The following is a 7,562-nucleotide window of genomic DNA, read 5'->3' as shown; positions in this document are numbered from 1 at the left end:
AAAACACCATGTCTTTGTCTTTATAGAGCAATAAAGATAATCCTTCATTATTCTTCATATCTGGGACTATGTCAAGTATTATTTCCGTAATTGTGTAACTATAATAAAATGATTTTTTTAACACTTTAGTTACACTGACAGAGTGCCTTGAGGTTTCCAGACAATTCTGTACATGACATAATCTTAGAATGTTGAGTATTTGGTCTTCCTACTCAAATTCTATATCCGTTTTTTTTTTTTTATTAATTTCAAAATATTATGGGGTATACATGTTTTGTTCACATGCTTTGTGTACAAGCTGAGTCAAAGTTATATACATAAGTGTATCCTTCTCCCACGTAGTGTCCACTCTACCCAGTACGTGTATATTTACGCTTCTCCTCCTCCTCCCTTCCCTCAGCTTAATTTTCATTAACATTTACTTCCTCCCATTCATAAATGTGAGTCGTATGTCAGTCAGGTGTTTGTAACTCAGAGATTTACTGTGATAGCCTCTGTTAATAAGTTCAAGTCATACATAAGTTGGATATTTGTAACTCAGGGACTGCCTATACAACGAAGATTAAACAACTTTTATTTTAAGTAACTCCGTTCTAAATAACAGATTTTAACCCTCTAAAATCAGAGACGATATCCTTAATTTGATTAAACCACATCCTAGTTATATGTTTCTCCAATATTTATATATTTTAACAGTAATTATGAAATGTATGTGGTTCAATGACAAAGTGTAAAGAAACAGAACAGATAAGGAATGCATTCATTATGTTCAACCAACATAGGATTGTGTTTATTTCCCATGGCTGTCTCTGCACTGAGCACTCACATCCCTCTAATCAAGCATTCTGAATAAGACCGTTACTCAAAAATATTCTTTAAAAATATATCACCAGTTCCTGGGCGGGGCCTGTGGCTCAAGTGGGTAGGGTGCTGGCCCCATATGCGGGAGGTGGTGGGTTCAAAAACCCAGCCCCAGCCAGAAACTGCAAAGGCAAAAAAAAAAAAAATGTATTTTCTTAACCTCTAGAGGCCACTTGAATTTTGCTCTCTTAGGTAGGGACCAGGAAGCCAAGCATCATCCTCTCCAAGTCCAGCCTTTCTTTCATCGTGTCCCCTTTTTCTCAGCACTTCACTTGAAACTCACTTGCTCCTAGAACTTGGTCTTCAAGATTTCTAACTAGTTTGAAAAGTTCATTTCTGCTGCTATGAGAAGAATAGCAAAACTCCAAGAAATTTTCCTCTGAAGCAGGATACATTTAAGCAAGTTTGTTCATCTAGATAAAATACTAGGATGACGTGTCAACTTGACTAAGCTTCAGTGTTTGGTCACACACCAGCCTAGATTTGCCGTGAAGGTGTTTTATTGAGATAAATTAACATTTAAGTCAGTAGACTTTGAATAAAGGAAATGGCCTTCTAGAGTGTGGATGGATTCCTTCCAATCAATCGAAAGCCTTAAACAAAGACCGAGATTTCTCAAAGGAGGAATTCTCCTCAAGAGCGTGGCATAGAAACTCTGCCTAAATTTCCAGCTGCTTCTCCACTGCAATGTCAAATATAAACCACATTTCTGAATTGCCAACTTTGGCAACATCCAAAATCCTGTGAACCAGTTACTTAGAATAAATAAGTAAATAAATCTATCAATCTTTCTCTGTCTGTCTCAGCCTCTTTCTATGTGTTCTGTTGTCTAGATCACCCTGTATGCTACATAAAATCACTGCCATTAGAGCTGAACTGCTGATGGCATTGGTTTAAGAGGTTCCACATAGAGACATGAGAGAGATTTAAAGCTACTTCCGAGCAGGGCTGTTTACTGTTGCCATTCATTCTTTGATTGATGTTTTATGCCAAGCTTATCCATTCGTGAACCAAACTATACCTTTTTCTTTATTCTGTGTCAATCATACAGAACATTTCATAGAGCATTGTGCGTCAGCTGAAGGAGGAATGTGGATGCATTTGTGGTGGTTATGTAGGAATTTGAGCTATCTTTATATCTACCTTGCTTGCACCATCGAGTCTTACTGTCCTTGATTTTAGCTGTATCATTTCTAACATACAATAGATTATCATTACTTCTATCTGACTATATGATTTGTGAGACCAGAACAATCAGCCTAGATGGGCGGTTTCAAATGGATTGGTACTTGATATGCTACGGTCAAGCATTTTGTCTGCACTGGAGCTCAGTCATTCCCCATAAGCTGTCTTTAAAGGTGTGTCTCTGCTACAGATCAAATGGCCTTGCTTCAGAACCTCCATGGGGCATGTTGTACTTCTCCTAACTGCATCTGCTCTAAATCCCTTACTGCATCTTTTTCCCACCACTGATGCTGCAAGCATTACAGGCCTGTCAAATTATATGGCCCAAGTTGCAGAACTCCTCATACTGCAGACTAGACCTGCTCTTTTCTGCTTCAGGACTAGCTCAAAGACATCCACCTTCTATGTCTTCTAGTATAACAACCAGGACAATAGTCTCAGGAATGAAATGGATTATCTCCAGAACCCACAGAGATCTACCAGGCTTTGTATTTCCTTTTTATTGTAGAGATACAAGGGGTTGCAGTAATTTGTCTTTTACTTTGGAGGAGCTATTCTAACTCCCTGATCACTGGGCCTCTTACTCTTACTGAAGCAGTAGTGTCGAATCTTTGCAGGATGTAGTTACCACTATTTAGACCTCATATGTCTTACAGAACCCTCTGGCATCTAGCCACTTCTTGTTCTTTCTGCCTGATGGGCATGATTCCATTCATGTAATGTGTCTGGAAGACCATATATATACATATGATGTATATATATGATGTTCTTTAAGATGTTCAGATGGTCCAGGTCTCTTTGGATTATATCCTGGCAAAGCATGGAAGAGTTAACATATCTCTGGGGGTGGGAGGGTGGGGGGGTGGGGGAATGTAAAGGTGCATAGTTATAAATGTGAATTGTTGGAATTCTCTCTCCTGATCAAAAAAGAAAAGGATACATCTACCTACTCAATGGTTACACTATATACCTGAGGTCATATTAATATGTTCTAACTAAGATATCACATCTGGCACAGGAACTCTGATAGGACTACTAGAAATTTAAGCTTATAATAACCTAAATTCATTCTCCAGGACCCTGCTAGATTTTGTAGGGGCAGGAATGCAGAATTACATGATGATGAGGACTATTACTCCTGCATTCTTTAGGTTTCTAAAAATGGCATTAAAATATGCCCCTTGATGCATTTAATATGTATTTATCCCCTTGGCCAGAAATTAGTTTTATAGACTCACACTTGCTCTTTCTCATCATAATACAATGTGGGAGTTTCTCCAACTGCCAAGTATGTCCATTCTAGTTATATACTCAAAGACCCATGAAATGATCACCAGGTAAGTGATTGAAATCCAGTCTTCAGTCAGGAATCCACTTATTTCTCAACTTCACAGATCCTCTGATTTGGAGCTATGATGATGATGCCATTCTGCAGATTTCAGTGTCTTTTGGGACCTGATGTTTAATAGTGAAATAACAGTGCAGTCCCTTTTTCTCATTGTAAAATCATGTAAGTTAATCGCTATGACTCTCCTCATGGAAGACCTAAGCAAATGCTCCACAGGGTAAACTGGCCATGATGTTTTGCAGCCCTTTCCCCTGGGGAACCAGCCATCTCTTTCATTAGTGGGTTTGGAGTAAAAACTGACGAATTTCAGAAACTAGTCAAGGGATTTTTAATTTTTTAATAAGGGAACTGTCCTCATATCTCTGTTTACCCAATATTGCTTTCTTTTAGAAAACTATCTTAAGCAGTTTCCTCATTTACTAACCATCTACTTTGTTCCTCAGACTTTATTAACCATATCCATAGCCCTCTGCTGATCAGACCCCTTTGACTGAAAATCAGAATTCTCAGTCACTAGAATTGTCTACCTCTGGCTTCTGGTATTTAAGCACTCCTAACTATCTCTTCTATGTCAGAGCCTCTAAAATTTCCATTATCAGTAAGTTAAATCCTGTTCAGAGGAGAGCCACCACAGGACTTAATGACATTGCAGTGTCTCTTCACAAGAACATTCCTGATGATCTTGGGAAATGTGCTGTCCTCTGTTATTTCAGTGGGAATATAGTACTCTGGCTAGACTTCTGGTCCCTTAAAACATATCTCAGAATACCCATTTCATAGACTTTAACCCATCCTTTTCTCATGCAGGTATTTTAAAGTTTCTAGAGATCATTCTAATTTTGGATTTACATTTTCATAGCTTCAAGATCTTGAGTCATGGCAAGGAGTTCAATTCCTATGTTCCCAAAGAGTTTCCCTAAGTCAATAAACTCTCCCTAAAGGGTTCTTGTATTCTAGCCTCTTTAATAGAATAGACCAAACTTTAGAATCAATTTGGTCCCCCAAATGGTCTCATTCCCCTGTCAGTACATGTTGGGTAGATTTCAATGCTTTGTTTTCATAGTCCCTTTCCTTTCCTAACCAGGCCCAGTAATATGGGTTATGTGGACCTTCACATGGTTGTTATCCTGGCAACCTGGGGACTATACAGGGAAAACTGAAAACTGGAGTCGTGGAGTTTCCTTGTGTAGTAAAGACCTCTATGGTGTCAACCTGGAAGTTGGAGATGTTCATGATGAGAAGACTTGAGTCACTACCGCAGACTCAGAAGTTTCAAAGAAGTCCAGAAATTTTTAAACTCTCATAGAATCTACTCAGATATCTCCATCCCATGTGTCAAGATTCAATTTTGATACACATACAAATAGGATCCTGTCTCATTGAATACTTTTTAATCTAATACTGAAACAGTTCTTGAGAAGATTGGTTAACAAGGTAGAAAAGCAACAATAAATAGTTAAATGCTTATAATATTTACTTTCTAAACTTTGAATTAACTAATATTTAGACTGACCTATTATATGCTTATACTTCATATTTTAAATTTATTCCCTAAAACCCCATGTCATAATTGTCATGTTGGACACTTCATTCAGACTACAGATACTTTACTGTTCTTAGCAATTGAAAAATCTGGTGAAAACTAATTTTTATGTTAAAATAGCTAAGAAAATGAATACATAGATGAACAAAGCATTGATCTTGACACTCAACTTCAAGTTACATATGATTTTTTCATTTTTTAAATCTATGGGATTATAGTAACCTAATTCATTTAATATAGAATATATAAGCATTAATGAATCCTTTTCTTCATTAAAAAAAAGTTGAATTAGAATTTGCAAAGAAACAAAGGAGTCTCTCTGTTGTCTTAGTCTCTCAGATATACTAACATATTTAAATATAAGACTAAATTTAAGGAAGAGGAAATTTTCAAATTATCAAAAATGAAAGATTTTCTAATATGTCACTATAAAACCAATTATACAGCAATATCGGTTATCATTCACCTGTCTTGGTATAGTTGTATAAAAATTTATTCAGACTTTTTATTTACTGGGATAAAAAGAAAACATTAAAAACCTCATTCAAATATTTAGAAATGTATACTTATTAATCATTCAATGTAGTATTTCAAATTAAACAAGTATTGAAAGAAAGGAGGAATGTAAAAATGAACATCTTACATCAATTCCTCAGAAATCCAAAAATATGAATACAATAATTACATAAATGGCAAGGAAAAAAGTAACCAAAATGTCAATGTATTTAAAAAAAAATTCACTGCAAAGTGTTTTAAGCTCCTGAAAATAGGTATTTATTTGTAGCTATTTTATTTCTTTTCCTTAAGTATAATTGAGCCTTAGCACCAGAGTAGAAATCTCACAGATATATAAAGGTAAAGAATTAGTATACAATTAATTTTTAAGACCATATTTTATTTGTCTAGAGCCCCAGTATGATGTCAAATTCTCTAAATGCTGAAATAGGTGTATAGTGCTATTACTGTGTTGCGAAGGTCATTAAATCCTTGAATGTCCTAAGTAAAATGGACTATTGGACTATTGTATAATATAAAAGAGCTTAAGGGGAACTCAGTTATATATCATGTCTATACTCACTCACTGCTAAGAATCATCTATTACCTCCTGTTGGCTATTTGCTTTTCTTTCTTTCTTTCTTTCTTTTTTTTTTTTTTGTAGAGACAGAGTCTCTTTATCGCCCTTGGTAGAGTGCTGTGGCATCACACCTCACAGCAACCTCCAGTTCCTGGGCTTAGGCAATTCTCTTGTCTCATCCTCCCAAGTAACTGGGACTACAGGCGCCCGCCATGACATCCAGCTATTTTGTTGTTGTTGTTGCATTCAGCCGGGGCCGGGTTTGAACCCACCACCCTCTGTATATGGGGCCAGCGCCCTACTCAGTGAGCCACAGGCACCGTCTGGGTACTTGCTTTTCATAAAAGTTACTTTCTTTAAAAAACAAAGTCAATAGACTAAAATTTCAGAATAATTTATGTAATTTACGCTTACAATAATCCAAGAAAATATGTATTACCAATCAATGCAGCATACATTTAATACTAAATGCAAACATACTTAGATTTATGTATAAAAATTTAATCCTAAATTGTCACGTGTCACAAATTGCATTAATAATCTCCGGAGGTACAATAACTTCTGCATTAAATTGACCTTCAACGTGTTATATAAAAAGGTGCAATAACAGACTTTGTCGTCAGCTGTATTGATTCTATGAGTATATTTAAAAAGAAAAACTTTAGGTAAGATCATACTTTGAAATAACATAGCGTATGCTTTTTTCCTGTGTTTTCGTATGTGAGATACTGAGAAATCACACATTTAGAAAGAGTATTCCTTCATTTTAAATGTTTACAAATCAGTATAGAGATAAATCCCTTTTTGAATGTAGGCATAATAATCACTGTCTGTAAAATAATTTGCCTACAGATACTTACATATTATATTGTGATGAGAATAAGTTTCAAAGTTCTCCAATATGTTAATGAATTGTCTTTAATGCTTTGAAGCAAATTTTAACCAAAATTTGCGTAAACTCAGGATATAATAAACCAAGTCTAGCAAAGAATAAGAGGGGAAGAGCTACTAGCAGAAACTGATGTTGTACTATAATTTTACAATTTAGAACCAGAGACTAGAAAGGAAACTATGAAGATAATTATTTGTTCCCTTTTCTTTCCTCTGGGCAAGACCGGGATCCACACAAAACCAGGAGTCCTGCTTTCTTTAGAGGTAAATGGGAAAACAGGTTTAACCCGACCTCATGGGTGGGATTGGTGCTTGCATAAAAGGGCAAGTTCAGCCCCCTCCTGCGCTGCCTTGCCCTTCTGTCTCCTGCCATAGGACCACATGCGAGAAGGCACTTGCCAGGGGCTGGCGCATGAGTCCTGGACTTCCCAGCCCTCAGAACTGTGAACCAATAAACTGATTTCTGTTTATTCCAAATTACAAACTAGTCTGTTCTAACACAACAAACAGACTAAGACATCTTGGTACTTAGTGTTAGAAATAGTTTACCAAGTTTCACATATACCCTTGTAAGATGCACCGCTGGTGTTATCCCACCAATCCCCTTTGCTATACCCACCTCCCCCCTCCCTCCCCTCCCTTTCCTCCTTCCCCCTATT

Source organism: Nycticebus coucang, chromosome 16 (assembly GCF_027406575.1).
Source record: "Nycticebus coucang isolate mNycCou1 chromosome 16, mNycCou1.pri, whole genome shotgun sequence".
NCBI lineage: Eukaryota > Metazoa > Chordata > Mammalia > Primates > Lorisidae > Nycticebus > Nycticebus coucang.
The sequence above is the reverse complement of the archived record's forward strand: the minus strand, read 5'-3'. Positions refer to the sequence as shown.